This window comes from Pteropus vampyrus, unplaced genomic scaffold, assembly GCF_000151845.1.
Source record: "Pteropus vampyrus isolate Shadow unplaced genomic scaffold, Pvam_2.0 Scaffold36, whole genome shotgun sequence".
In the NCBI taxonomy this organism is placed as follows: domain Eukaryota; kingdom Metazoa; phylum Chordata; class Mammalia; order Chiroptera; family Pteropodidae; genus Pteropus; species Pteropus vampyrus.
The window spans coordinates 5,985,337-6,000,095 of record NW_011888817.1 but is presented as its reverse complement, the minus strand read 5'-3'; the positions used below and the strand labels follow the sequence as shown (position 1 = coordinate 6,000,095).

Sequence of the window (14,759 nt, the reverse complement as noted above, 5' to 3'; positions counted from 1 at the left end):
GTCTGTAAAATGGGTGTAATAATAGTGCCCCTCCGCATAAGATGTTTTAAGGATTCAACTAGTTAGTTCATTTATTCAGTAAGCAATATTGAGCACCTGATGGGTGCCAGACGTTTCTACTGGCTGCAGATAATAAGCAGTCGATACGTGTTAGCATTATTATTATCATAAGTTATATTCTGGAGGAGGGGGCTGTTCAGGGAGGAGGAAGAGAGGAGGCTGAAGCTTTAGAATGAGGATGAGCAACACGATAAAATGCTGTAGAAGAAATAACAGGCTGATATTTTTTGAGTGCTCGCTATGTGCCAGGCACATCAGCTCATGAGGCAGGTGCTTATACTATCCACATTTTGCAGATAGGAAATAGATTCAGAGAGGTATAGTGACACACCTAAAGAAATACAGCTAGTAGAGGGTGGAGCTGAAATTTGAGAGACTTAAAAGCGAGGCTCTTAGTGACAGAGCTTTTTAAACTCGATAAGGGGTGTCATAGGGTGGGAGCAGTGATCTAGCAGAGAAAGGAGGGAGAGACCTGGCCAGGAGGACAGAGGAGGGCAACACTTCAAATTCAGGAAACAACGAGGGAATGGACCAAGTCGGCATATGCTCTCCCAGTGGGTTTTCTCAGCAGTAAACAAGGCATGAGCTCAGGGAAGGGAGCAAGTGAAGACTTGGAGGCAAGGCTTCCTGAAGAGGTGGGTCTTGAGAAATGGGCAGAGTTGAAAGAGATGGAGTCAGTGCATTCCAGGCAGAGCACACAGCATCAGCAAAGGCCCTGAGGTAAGAATGAGCCGCGTGGCTTTGGGCTGAGAAGTGGGAAGAAATGGCTGAGAAGTCAGAATGAGGGTTGGGAGGGCTGGTGGCCTCAGGTGCATAGGGAGAGTAACAGCCCCAAGGAGATAGGGAGGGGGACAGATTCAAGAGGCTTAGCTAATGTAGAAATAGATATAACCCCCCATCTGGACAGGGAATAGATTATAGTGAATAAGAGGGCAGGCCCTGGAGTCAAATTCTAACCAAGCTGCTTCCTACCCTGTGATCACGGTGAGCCACTCGAGGTCTCATTTTCAAAATGAAGGGTAATGAAAGTACCTGTCTCCTAAGATGAGATGATCTGTGAGGGGTGCTTAGCACAGTGCCTGGCACATAGTAAGCACTCATTCATTCATTCATTCATTCATTCCTCAACTACCAAGTGCACAGTTGGTGTCAGGCACTTTTCCAGGGCCCAGATCTGAGAACAAAGTAAATAAAAATCCCTGCCCTCAAGGAGCTTACATTAAGAGGGTGAAATAGACAGTTAATACAAAAATAAGTAAAATCTACAGTTTGTAAATGCTGATAAGTGCCAAAGAGGAAAATGAAATAGGGAAAGGGTTAAGGAGTACCAAGGTTGCAGGGTCGTTGCAGTTTTTTAAAAAAAACTTATAGAGGCTAATGTTGGTATTATTGTATAGCAGGTTTTATTTTTAAAAAGTACCTTCCAGTTTATAAGGCATTTATCCTTTATGATAATCAAATAAGGCACAGATATTGCTGTCCCCATTTTATAGATGAGCACATTGAGATTCAAAGAGAAAAATCTGACCCAGGAGTCATGACTGAGGATAGTGCTGTACCAACTGACTCCCTATGATGAAAGTAGTGTTCCTGAAAGTCTAGGGGACAGGAGAGACAGGTTAACCCAAGAGCATATGGGCAGTGGCTAAGGTGGGTCAGTATTGAGGGGTGGCTCTGGGCTGGAGAGCAGGGGCAGAGGCTTGCTTCCAGGAGCCGGAGCTTCAGTCAGCATACCCCACCAGGGCCTGATCTAGGTGAGCTCAGAGAGTGGCTGGACCCAGGGGCAACCCTAAGGGCAGAGCGGGGGCAGCAGCCTAGGCTTGAGACACTGTGTGATTGAGCAAAGGGGCAGAATCTGTCCAGAACTGAGTGATTGTGTGGGTGGTGTGGAGACTGGGGATGGAGAGAGAGGAGAGGAAGAAGTCAGCTCCACTGACCAGACAAGAGGGAACAGCGAGGAGGTTGGTGGGGGCCAGAGCTGGTTGTAAAGGCTCTTGAATGTCAGGCTAAAGACCTCAGCCTTGATGTTGTCATCAGCAGTAGGGAACAGGGACACAGTGTCATGAGAATGAGATTTGAGGAAGACGAATCTGACACTGGGTGGAGGAGATTCAGTGGAGGCATTTGGAGATGGGGAGCCCACTAGGGGGCTGTCACAGCTGGGTAGGCGAGATATGATGAAGTCAAATTGTAGAGACAGCTTGACCTAGAGGAAAAGTGGGGCCTGGGAGACAATACTCCTGAGTGCTAGCCTCGGGCCTGCCTCATATTTTCTGAGGGACCCTGGCTTAGTCCTTTCCCTTCTTTGTGCTTCTGTTTCCTCATTTGGATTGAACTAAAGCTCCCTCTTTTTTTTTTTTTTTCTTTCACTATTTGGGCTAAGGATCCATTTTGAGAAGATCCATTTTGATGAGAGCCATGGCCTTCTCTTCAGAAAAATACAAAAACAAGTTTTGGTTAAAATATTATGAGGTTTACAAATCTGCCAAAATCCATGGAACCAAGCTAGATGATCAATAGTAATAAAAATAGCAGTTACTATTACATGCTTATTATGGGTCATGTGCTGGGCAGAGTGACATACTTCATGATCTTGTTAAGTCTGTACAACAACTCTATGAAGTAGGTACCATTATTATTCTGTTTTACAGATGAGGAAACTGAGGAAGCCTAGGGAGATGGAAGGTTAAGGCTAGGAATTTTAGGATAGGGGAAGGAGAAATGGCAGGGAGGGGGCAGATGTGGGAGGATTTTCAGGGAAAGTCATGGAGAAGCAGAGCTAGAGGTAAATTGTGGGAAAGGACAAGTGGTGTCACTCAGTCCTGAGGTGGTAGGCATCAGGCAAGATTGGAGGTGAAGAGTCATTTGGAACCCTCTGGTCTAGCTTCCTAAGGAGTTGGTTATCTGTCCCACATGACTCCCAGCTAAGTGACCTACTCAGGAGCCTCCTGGGAAGAGGCGGAGTATGGGGCTACTCTGTCTTCTTGGCCTGATAGGGTTCTGCACCCTTGGCAGGAAAGGGATTACCCCTGACTCTTTGACTTGGCCTTCAGTGCTGTCTCTGGATTCTACCCTTCCTTCTTCTTCCCAAGGCCATTGAGTAGGGCCAGTGGGCATTGATCTCTTTAGGGGAGTTCAGAAGTGGAGACACCTTTTCCATCTCAGAGAAGAGAACTGGGGCCCATCCCCTGAGATCAGAACAGAATCTGGAACCCAAGCAGCATGGGGTCCATGTTCAGCTCTGGTTTAGATCTTGGTTATCACTATCATCTCGCAGAAGGTGATCTAGATTCGACTAGCCACAGTCTCAGGCTGGAATCTAGATTTATTGTGGGTTGGACTAGTTGGTCCCTTAGAACAGGTCGGCAAATTTTTTGCAGAGTCAGTGAAAATTTTAGGCTTTGTAGACCATTTGATTGCTGTCATGAGTACTCAAATTCTGTCATTATGCCTTGAAAGCAGTCATAGACAATGTGTAAAGGAATAAGCATGGCTGCATTCCAATTAAACTCGAAGTATAAAAACAGATGGGCTGGATTCAGCCCTTGGGCCATAGTTTGCTAACCCCTGATCTAGAACCTCTCCTGAGGATGTCCAGATCTTAAATCTTACTAGACGGTACTCTGTAAGCAAACAAGGCTGGGGTGTTAGACTTGGTGACATGGAAGGTATTCTAGAGCCCACACTCTTTCTGGGACCTGGATATGGGGAATTGTTGAACAAGAAATGTACTAGACAGTGGTTTAAAGCAGACTAAGCCATACTCTTGGGCTGAGCCTAAATTCACAGAAGGCTGGGGTGGGGTGTTGAGATTTAGACACACACATAGGCTGTGCGGTCAGGGTATGGGGAAGTTGATGAGCTAAAGCCACACAGATATTGATCTAGAGGAGGCAAAGTCTTGGTCCTAAGTCAGAGCACCATATGATCTAGAACAGCACTTACCAATAGAAATGTAATGGGAGCCACATGTGTAATCTAAATTTTCTAGTACCTACGTTAAACAAAGTAAATAGAAATGAGTGAATTAATGTTAATAATATATCTTATCTAACTCAATATATTTAAATTATTTCAACATATAATCATAAAAATTATTGAGTTACATGTTTTTCATATTTAGACTTCAAAATCTGGTGTATATTTTATACTTAAGGCACATCCCAATTTCAACTAGCCACATTTCCAGTGTTGAATAGCTAGTTTCTACTAAATTGGGCAGCACAGGTTTAGAAGCAGGCATTTCTTTAAGACCAGGATCCAGAGGCATCATGAGCCAGAATGATCTGGAATAAATAGAGTTGGACACATCAGAGGTTATACTCTTAGCCGACTTGAACTGGGTATAGACTGACTCACCCTGTGAGAGCATCTAGGCTCTGGGTGAAGAGGTGGGGAGGGAGGGTCCCTCCCTTGGAGTCCTGACCAACTGGCCTCCAACTCCTCCCTCCTTCATCCCAATGTCACCTCTTACTCTGGAGTGTAGTCTGGCCTGGCAGGTGGGGTTGGGGCAGGGTAGCAGCTGGACCCTTGAGGGAGCAGGAGCTCCACCCCTCCAAGCCAGCTGCTGCCAGCCTTCCTGGACTGACTCTGTGGAAACAGGGGGCCCAGAGACAGAAATAAACTGCCAGGTTTCCGGGGAGGAGTGGGGGGCCTGCCAACCTTTGTGCTTCCTTGCTTGGAGGAATGGGCGTGGGGGCAGGAAACAACTCCAGGCCTTGTCCAAGGCTGTTACCCCTGCATGCCATCTTTCTTCACCCCCAGATGTCCCCACCCCCATGGCTGAGGTTTGGCTAAGTCTAGAATTTGGTGGATTAGTGAACCCCGGCGGGCCCAGGAATCTGGGTCTGACCTTGGGAGCAGAGGGTGATCTCCAGAGCCCTAGATACAGTTTGGTGCCCATGGGGATAGTGCCTGTGTGCCCATTTCTAGACCCCTATCCTGGGGTCCTCACTTGCTGCTCCAGAACAGGAACTGAACAGATTCAGAAGGCTGCAGCGGGACATTGGACTAAGAGTTGGAAGATCTTTGTTGGATGTTCTGTCGCTAACTGGGCAAAGGCAACTTTGGGCAAATCACACTTTGAGCCTTTTCCCCCTCTATAAAAAGGGGGCAGTGTTTGTCCCGCTTTTCTCAGGGTACTATGGTTCAGTAGTTAACTCAGACTCTGGAGCCAGAGTTTATCTGACTCTGACATCGTGTGACCTTTGGCAGGTAACTTAACCTTCCTGAATCTGTTACCTCATCGACAAAAAGGGATTATTACCTATTTTATGGGAGTCTTATAATTCAAGTGCTCAATAGTGGCACTTGGATAGTCACTAAGCTCCAAAGGATTGTAAATGAAAATGCTTTATTCAAATATAAGGGAGTCATCCCCTAGAAAGTCCTCTCAGACCCTCTCATTTTACAAATGGAAGGCCTCATAAAGAGAAGGCGTTTTGCCCAAGGAGAGGCACACAGCAAGCAAAACCTTTATTTGGAATCCACCATTTAAAGCCAGGTGGCTCATTCCCAATTTACAGGTAAGGAAATCGAGGCCGGTGATTGGCCACCGGTGCACCATGGCGCTATCCAGTGAGGCCTGAGTGCGTCGCTGAGGAGGGAGTGCCCTGGCCGCCTGTGCTCAGAGGAGGGGCGCGCAGGTAGCGGGCGCCTTGGAGCCGCAGCGGGAGCCAGGCACGCTATTAATAATCCGCCCGCCGGGCCTCGGCGGAGAGCGCAGGTCCGGACCGCCGCCGGACGCCTCCCGGGCCTGGGCCCGAGCCCGAGCCGGGTCGCGACGTCCCCCAATTCGCCCCGCCACGTGACCCCACCCCCCAATCCGCGGGCAGCCGAGGGCCCGGGCTGGCGGGCCGGCGGCCAGGAAAAAGCCGAAAACACCGAGGCTGGGCCGCTTCACTCCCGCTCAAAATAGCCCGCGGCCGGGGCTGCCACGCATTCCGCCGGGCCCGGGGCGCGGGAAGGGGCGGCCAGTCGGGCCCCCGCCCGGCCCGACGTGGCTGCCCGGACAGGGTAGAAGGGGGGGCGAGGGCGGGCCGCGCGGCCGGCCGGCATGTGGCTCTCCTTCGGGGAGCCTTGGCAGCCCGGGCTGCGCGCTGCGCCGGGATGATGGAGAGCTTCTGGAATTTCCTGCAGCTGGAGAGCGCGGCCGGCCCGGGGAGCGGGCTGAGCGCGCGGCTCGTGAAGGGGTGCCTCGGCCTCGAGGGTTGTGGGGGGAGATCTTCTTACCCGCCCCAGACTGCGGGAGAGGAGGCAGCACACCTCCCCTCCCCCCCGGCCACTCTTTTCGGGTCTGGCGGGGGTCCAGTCCCGCCCTCCCGGCCTGGACGTCGGAGAGGGGCCAGGTGCAGGCGACGCCCCTCCCCCAGCCGCCTGGTTTCCCTCTTGCCCGTCACCTCCTCCAGGAGTCAGAAGCTCGGCCGCCTCATTTGGGAGGGGGGCGGGGGTGGCAGGGATCAGGGTGCAGCGCAGACCTGCCAGGTAGCCCGAGAGGCGGCGGCAGGAAAAGTCGGGGGCGGACCGTTCGGGCCGAGAACAGCTGGGCCAACGGACCAGAGAGAGCCTCCACCAAGAGGCCTCTCAGGGCTTCTGTGAGGGAGGCGAGGCAGTCTTCTCCCAACAACCCCTCACCGCGCTCCCCCCCCCCCCGCAACTGCCGAGCTGGTAGGGGGCGGACGTGACGGAAAAACCCTGGACAATTTTTCTGGACGGCGGCTACAGCTTTCTTTAAGGGTGGCTCAGCACCTTGCAGGTCCCGAAGTCCAGAAAAGGGCACGCGGGAGGGAGGGGGCTTCCTTTTACAGGAGCCCTGAGATCCAGGGGAGTAGGTAAGTGACTTCTCAGGGCGCTCTCTTGGCACTGTGGGTTGGGGGAGGGAAAGAGGTCTACTCTGCCCTTTGTGGGGGAGGGGGAGGGACGCTTGCCTACAACTTTGCTAGTTCCAGTACCATTTGGTGCTCTGCAAACTGATGAGCCGTTTGGCAATTCTGCAGGCACCTCCCCCTCCTGGGATGGCCCTTGCCAATGGTCTCTGTTCAGTCTCATTTCCTGCCCCAACCCAGCACACCCTCACCATGTTATACAAAAGCAGTGGGGATAGATACAGTGAGAATCCCTTCTCTGCTACTCACTGGCTGTGTGACCTTGAGCAAGTCCCTTCACTCCGTAGTCCCTTTGCTCATCTGAAAAACTAGATAATAGTAGGTAGACCATGGCTTTGTTGCCGGGCTTAAAGTTGCGTAAGTAAAGCAGTTAGCACACAGAAATAAAGTGCACCTGTGTAACATAGCCCCATTCAAAGTAAAGTATCTGAATCCCCTTCCTCTCCTGTAAAATTTGGCTTCCCAAGGTAAGTAGTGCCTCATTCAGGCTGGGAGGATTGAAAGACGTTTTTATTGAGTGTTCATTTATTCATTAAACACATTTAATGTAGTTCTCTGCTAGCTTCAGACTTGGGGAGAGACTTCTGAATTTGTGCTAGGGACTGGGAACTAAGACTGGTGACGATGCTATGTTAAAGCTGAAAGGGCCTTTAGAAATCCTGCTAAGCTAGCTCTTAGTACAAATGGGGAAACTGAGGCCCAGTGAGGGGACCGGGTCCCCTCATAATGATCCTTCTTTTCCAGTGGGAGAGTGGGGTGGCTGGCAGAGAGCTCTGGGCTGGGGGAAGTTGGGGCAGCCCCTGGCCCCGCTCCCTGGGGCATGGCCCAGGCTGGCTGAGAGGCTGATGGAATTCCACTTCCTCTCCCTCCCATCTCCATGCTGACCTTTCACTCCACCACTGTTAGAGTGGGTGGGGGTGGAACCTAGACACCCAGATTCAAATTCTGATGCCTGTTGGCTCCCCCCCAGCCCAGGATATTGGGCCTGGGCCTGTGTCAACTCCTACCCTCCCTCCCTCCCACCCCCTAGTTCTCCCTGTTTCCTATTGGATTGGCCTTCCTTGTGTAGGAACTTGTGGAAGGAACTCAAGGCTCCATTTGTTGTCTATGTGAACTTGAGCAAACTACCCCACCTCTGTGAGCCTCAATTTGTTTTTCTGCAAAATGGAGTTGAATAAAAACTTACTAGTAGAAAATCTCTTTCACAAGCATCCCCAAGGCTTCCTGGTAGAGATCTATTTAAATAACAAAAGGCAGAGATCCCCTAGAATTTACATTCAAGGCCCGGAACCAGGCAATCTTCCTGTGTCTTTGGTTTGAGGAGGTAGCTCTCTGGTGCCCTGTGATAGGAAGTGGAGTAGGGATAAGTATCCACTAGATCATTTTGGCAAAGCTCAGATTCGAGAGAATTTATGTGGCCCAGATTTCAGGGCTGCCAGGTGCCCATGTCTCTGAATGCACTGCTGGGCAGTTCTCAAACTCTTTAGGACTGCAGACTCCCTCTCCAACTAATCCAGTCCCACCTCCCCCTAACCGTACCCCCCTTCACGGTTTGTCTTCAACCCATAAAGGGCTATCACTGAGGGGCTAGAAGCAGCAGTTGGGCTGTGTGACTTTGGGCAGTCTGCTTCCTCTCTGTTTCCTCCTGCATAGAGGAGGAGACTGGATTAGTGACTCCCTAAGGCACCTTCCAGCTCTGACAGGCTCTGAGTCTGTGTTGACTGATGTATCCTAGGAGATAGGAGCACACAGAACCGAGTCAGCTGGGAGATTCCTGTTGAGGTATCCTGCCCCCCCCCCCCAGGCTGGAGTGCCTCCCTTTCTAGGACACACCCTTTGGAGATACTGGCTGAGATTGTGGTGGGTGAAGGGGGCATGTCACCCAACTGAGTGGTACTGCTGATTTCCAGGGTCTCTGTTGTCAGTAGCAAGGCCTGTGCCTAAGAACAAGAGCTTGTTTCAGGCGGGGCTGTGAGACTTCTGGCTTCTAGGGGAAGGGAATGTGTGTGTCAGTGACCAGTCAGCCTCCAGGGAATTGGGGGTGTGGTGCACAAGGCATCGAGTTTGTGGGATGGTATGTCCAGAAGAGTGATTGCAGGGGCAGTATATTGGGGTGTGTACACGACAAGGAAGCTGGCATTGAGAGGGAGAAAGAAACAGATGAACCAGAGAACCAGGCTCTGAGTTAGAGCAGGCTGTGTGGAGAGGCTTCTGCCTTGTGGGAAAGTGGTGGAAGATTCAGCACAGTCGGACGAGACGGTGAAGTCTTGCCTGTGCCTAGATTTTACTGCTTGTTCATAGGTGTTGAGCTGAGCTGCACTGTTCTGAATTGCAGTTGTCATGTTCTTTGTGGAGGTATCTATGTCGGGATGTCAGGGTTTTCTGAACGGTGAATGGCTGTTTGGGGTGCATGTGTCTGTACAGAATGGTATTGTAAGGCAGTGGGTAGCTTCTGTCCATTTGGGGTGCTGATTGTCTTGGGGGCATCAATTCTGGCTGTTAGGAAGCCTTGGGCTATATTGGGGGCATGCTGGGTTGTACAGGAGGATGTTTTCAGGCTGTGAGCAAATCCTTGCCATGTTTTGGGTGCCTCTTCCCCCTCCATAGCTTATACACTGGGAGGAAGGTCTCCTGGCTTAATCAGTCCCTCTGCAGGTAGGCAAGCAGGCAGCACAAGCCTGTTCACACTCACACTTGCAGTAATTTTACCACAGTGCCTAAGTCAGGAACAGGCGTGAATTGACCTTTTAACCCCTTCCCCACCACGGGATTAGACTGTTTCCTGTTCAATCTCCTCCAGAACCAGTTCCATCCCGCCTGCCTCCCCACCAAGGAGAGGATAAGCAACCCCCATCTTTTTTCTTCCCCCTACCCTGTCAAACCTTTGTGAGGGGGGTGGTCGCTGAGGGCCCGGCTGGTGCAGGGTCTGGCAGGAGCTGAGGGCCCAGGCGGGAGTGATAAATATTGAAGAGGAGGGATTTCGGTGTGGGCTGGAGCAGCTGCAGTGGTTCGAGTGTCACACTATCTCTCCCCAGGTTTACTGACCCATTTCCATTCACGCGGCTGCTGGTTTCCTAGCAACGGCAACAGTCCCCCCAGAACAGGCGGAGTGTGTGTCTGCCATTAGCGACTGCCGCAACTGTGTCAAGGTTACCCCGCTCCCTGCAAACCCACCCCGGCGGGTTTGTTTTCTGCCAGCGCCTGGCACACACCGTGCCAGCCAGGGAGGGGGAGGGGAGGGGGCCGGGGGCCAGCCCAGCGGCTTGGGTGGGGGTGGGGGACCGAGGAAGAGCTGTAGTTCCTGGTCCAGTGGGAGCCAACTTGGACTGAGGCCGAAGCAGGCCCCCCTCCCTTGGCTGGTGGAATTCCTGAGCCCGAGGGGAGCAGGGGGCGGGGCTGTCCCTCAGCCCTGACCCCCGAGATTCCACAGCCTGGGGGGAGGGGTGTTGGGCCGAGGGGCCTCTGGGAAGCCTGCCCGATCTGACCCCACCTGGCTTGTTCTGCTTCTGCCCTGGCTTCCTCCCACTTCTGCGCAGCTCCATGCTCTCTCTGCTCTCAGCTCTTTGTCCCGGTCTCTGCCTGGTCTCCCCCATCAGACTCCCCAGGGCAAGGTTGTATTTCTCCCATCAGACTAGGGGCTCCTGAGGTTGGGGTTCATGATGCCTCCTTTCCTTCTCCCCTCAGCACCATCTCATGACTTTTTCCAAATGTCATGGGAGATGAGATTAAACAGTTGGAGTGGTAAATAAAGTCTAATTTTTCTTAATAGAGACAAGTGGAGGGTATTGTCACCTCTCGGTGAAGTAGACTCTGCTTGTTCTCCCCCACCTGGCAGCACTCCTGTAGGAGTGGCCATTGGAAGTAGAGTACCCCTCTTTTTCACCCCAAAAGCCTGGCTGCGAAGGGTTAAAACAGGTCCCCCTCTCCTCACCTTGCCTTGGTATGTGAGCTCCCCCTGGCTGGGGGGATGGGAGGATGTGGGGGGGGGGCTCCGTTGCCTTATAGCCACTCTTGTGGTCAGCTCAGACCTGACCAGTCACATTCCTGCCCAGGAGGGCTGGAGCTTGAGGTGGAGGGGCAGGGGCTTAGAGAGGGCTGGGTTTGTAAGAATGGAAGGGGGGGGCAAGTTACCAAGAAGCTGGGGCTAGGGGCTGCTGGGAACTTGGAAGTATTGTGCAATATAAACCTCAGGAAATCTGAAACTACCTCCTATTCCTTCTGGCCTCAGTCTCCCTGTCTTTCCTCCCAGTTTGCACCATTCAGAATGTTCCCATGGTCTACATAGTTGTGATACAGGTACAGACCTGGTCCCAATTCTAAACAAAGAGTGTGGTAGAAGCAGTTTCTGACATGCAAGGCAGCACAGAGGCTTGTGGGTAACCTCCAGTATGACTTTCTGGTGCTTGGAGGAGGTCGGCTGAGTTTTTGGCTGGGTGAGATCTAGGGTACAGAGCAGGCTGTGTTAGACAGTAGAAGGAGACCTGGGCGGTGACCCAGGAAGCCTGGTTCCCTGCCCAGCCCTGTGCCTGACTCATGGCCTCAGTCTCCCCATCTGAGGAGCTTAGGCCAGTGGTCTCTAAAAGCCCTCCTGTTCTGTTAAGGTAGTGATTCTGGGTGAGGGATGAGTGGGGGGCAATAGTCCAGGGCTATGGGAAGCTGCCAGCTCAAGGGGGAGTTTGCAACGTGATCCCAGAGCGAAAATAGCCCAGGTCATTTTCAGCTGCTTGGGCGGAGGTATCTGATCCAGGCAGGGCAGGGCATCTTGGGCAGGGGGCAGGGAGGAACATTCTGTAAAGCCCTCTGGGAAACCAGACCCCAGGATGGAAGGGTAGGAAAAGGTTGGCATGCCCGGCTGGGCTTCCTGAGACCCACTGGGGCCCTGGCAGGGGCTCCAGAATGGAAAGATGAGGAATTCAGAGGGTTAACAGGAGGTGAGAGCTGGACTCTGGCCCCCTTTGGGTCCTGGCCTGGATAAGGTGAAAGGTCAGCCCCAAGGAGTCCAGGCACAGCTGGGGAAAGAGTAACCCGATCCTTCTCCCTAGCCAGGCTAAGGGGATCACAGAGCCGCCTCCCCTAGGAAAGGTGCTTTGACATCCCCAGGAAAGAGTTTGTTTCGACTTGTTCCCAACAGGGGTTGGGGACTAGAGGAGGGTCCTGGCCCAAGGGGTCAGAGAGAGCTGCAGGCCTGGCGCCCCAGCCAATATGTCAGTGCTTTGTCATTCTGGGGTCGGGAGAGGTGGAGGTGAGCCTGCTGGAGAGGTTAGAGGTGGCCCATTCTGGCCCTGCTCTCACTCTGTGTGCCCCATTTATAATGACTCTGAAGCTTAGAGGTAGAAGACTCCCCCACCCCCACCCCCCCGCCTCCAGCTCACACACTGGTTAGTGAGAGAAACTGCCTGATACTATACTATACTGTGACACAGATGTGTTTGGGGTGGAGGATTACACCTTGACTGAGATGGCTTTGGGGTCTGTAGTTACATGTGTGGTGGGGTGTTAGGGTGTAAGGTGGTGATAGGAAGCAGAGATAATACATGGAAGAACATGGCCTCTGAAGTCAAGCTTAACTTGGGTTCAATTCCTTGCTACTACCTAAGCAAGCTATTTAACCTAAGCCTCAGTTTCCCTAACCACAAAATGGGTTTAATAGTACTCACCATAAAAGAGTAATGGCAAGGACTGTTACAGAATAAGTGCTTGGTAAAAAGTAACCCTTAATGAGCTTCATTGTGTGCCAAGGCCACACACTGTGGAACCCACACTGAAGCTGGTCTGACTCTAGAGCAGGAGTTGGTGAGCAGCTACAGATGGAGGGAGAGGGTAGTTATGAGACTGACTGGGTCAGTGTCCCCAGAGCCGTGCATGAGGCAGTGGGAATATGCAGGTCACTTGGGGTCACATGAATGGTGTTGAGTCTGTGGCAGCAGGTGGCTGGGGCAAGCTTCTTAACTCCGACGCCTTGGGCTGGCGATAGCCCCCTCTTCATGCAGGCGGACTTTGTGCGGCCGTATGTGGGTGTAGCTGTCCCCGGAGTGTGACTGTAAGGTATGTTTGAGAAGGCGCAGGCATCCCAAGAAAGAACAAGTCGCCTTTTGTACGCGTCCAGCCCCGGGCTGGGCCGGGCTGTCTCTGGGGGATCCCCTGTTTCCGCGCCCAGTTCCCCGCCCACAGACAGCGCCCCGGCCCCGCCCGCCACCTGAGGGCGGTGAGGCGGCCTGAGCGCCCCCTCCTGGGGACCTGTGCTGCGGACGTGGGGCAGGGGTCTGGGGGCAGAGGCCTGGGGCAAGGGGTGCTCCCGAAGCTGTGACCCCGCCCCTTGTGACGTCACTCCAGGTGTTACCAATCTCCAGGAGCCCTGCCCACGAGCTGCCTACCCGCTCCCAGGCATAGCTCTCCTGTGATCCCGAGGCGCAGTGGGTGGAGGAGGAGGCAGGGCCAGCCTATGGGGTGGGGAGACCATTGAAGGCCTCGCCCTTCCTGCTTTGGGAGGGGCTGAACTTACAGCCCCTGAGACCTTACAGTTCATTTCCCCTTGAACCTCACAAGACTTCTCCTCTCTCCTGGAGCACTCAGCCTTCTTGCCCACGTGTTTAAATCTTGCCAGGTACTGCTCTCTGCAGGAAGCCTTCCAGAACTGATCTCCCCACCCCAACCTTTTTTTCTGATTACCTACACCCTTTTAGTGACCCTCTGTAATAACAGCAGTACCAGTACTACTACTAACACCAGCTGCTGTCCACTGTACTGTTTATGGTGTACCAGACTGATCCATGTTTTTTATGGAATATCTTATCTGGTGGATCTCTGATTGTTTTCACCTAGTATTATGAGCCTTTCTCACCCACTGGATTGGGAGTACTTCTGGGCAGGGGTTCCAGACATGGCCTCGCTCAGAATAGGCACTACTATATGTTTAGGATGGATGATAGATGAGAAGAGAGGCCCGTGGAAGGAAAGCACCTTGTCAAAAGTCGTGCAGCAAGTAGGTGGAATAGTTTAAGCTAGAAATCAGGTTTCCTGGCTCCATTCAGGTCTTTGGTTCTAGTGTGACTGAGAATAGAGTGTTGCACAGAAAGATGCTCTAGGCCTTCCCTTATAGGAGTCCTCCCACCCCCAAGATCAGAAGAACCCGAAGTCTGTCTTCTGCAATCTATACACCTTGTACCAGAACCCCTGACTTCTGGGAGGAGGAGGAGGAGATATTGGGGAAGCTGGGAAGGCTTTTGCAGGCCAAAGGGGCCGTTCTGGACTATAAGGAGTATTATGGGCCCAGTGATTTGGAGGTAATGGTTCCAGGGACTTAAGAATTTAGCTTGTAGGTGGGAGGTTCCAAGTTGGGCAAAGATAAGTGTTGGGAGCCAAAGTATGTGGGGGTTCAGTGCAAGGGAGGCAGGAATTATGCTGGGCCAGCACTCCCCCTACCAACAAGCTGGCCCGTTGGAATGCTGGGAGGCCCGGGGGATGGGGCCAGGCAGCCAAGGTGTCTCTGGTGGCACAGAAGCAGTTAAGAGCTGCCTCAGCCCGTTCCTTCAGACAATTAGTGACATCTCGCTTGACAACACCACACTGAGCTGATGCAGACCTCAGCCCCCTCCTGCCCCCCCCCCCCCCCCGTGCACTTGGGGGCCTGGCGCACCAGGGGCCTGGCACACCCAGGGTATGGTCTGTGGCTCCACCTGGGGTGCAAACCCAGGACCTTCTGCATGTAAAGCAGACATGCTAACCATTACACTATGGAGCCACCTCAAATTCACCATTTTAAAGTTTACAATTCAGTGATTTCCAGTATATTCACAAGTTTATGCAACCACTAGC

At 52.6% G+C, this 14,759-nt stretch overlaps 1 protein-coding gene across 8 annotated transcripts in view; it reads left to right on the top strand.

Annotated features, from left to right (window-relative positions):
- The window catches only part of AHDC1 (AT-hook DNA binding motif containing 1), a 63,407-nt gene that overhangs the window by 19,757 nt on the left and 28,891 nt on the right, over window positions 1-14,759 (top strand). The window contains exons 1-2 of one of the 8 annotated variants that reach the window (XM_023529201.1): window positions 4,278-4,287; window positions 10,780-10,786. The exons of 6 other annotated variants lie outside the window; for them this stretch is intronic. The gene's annotated coding sequence lies outside the window, so the exon portion shown is untranslated. Of the gene's footprint in view, window positions 1-4,277; window positions 4,288-4,652; window positions 6,891-10,779; window positions 10,787-14,759 lie in introns of those variants that run through there. One more of the 8 variants, XM_011357704.2, reaches the window with a different exon arrangement.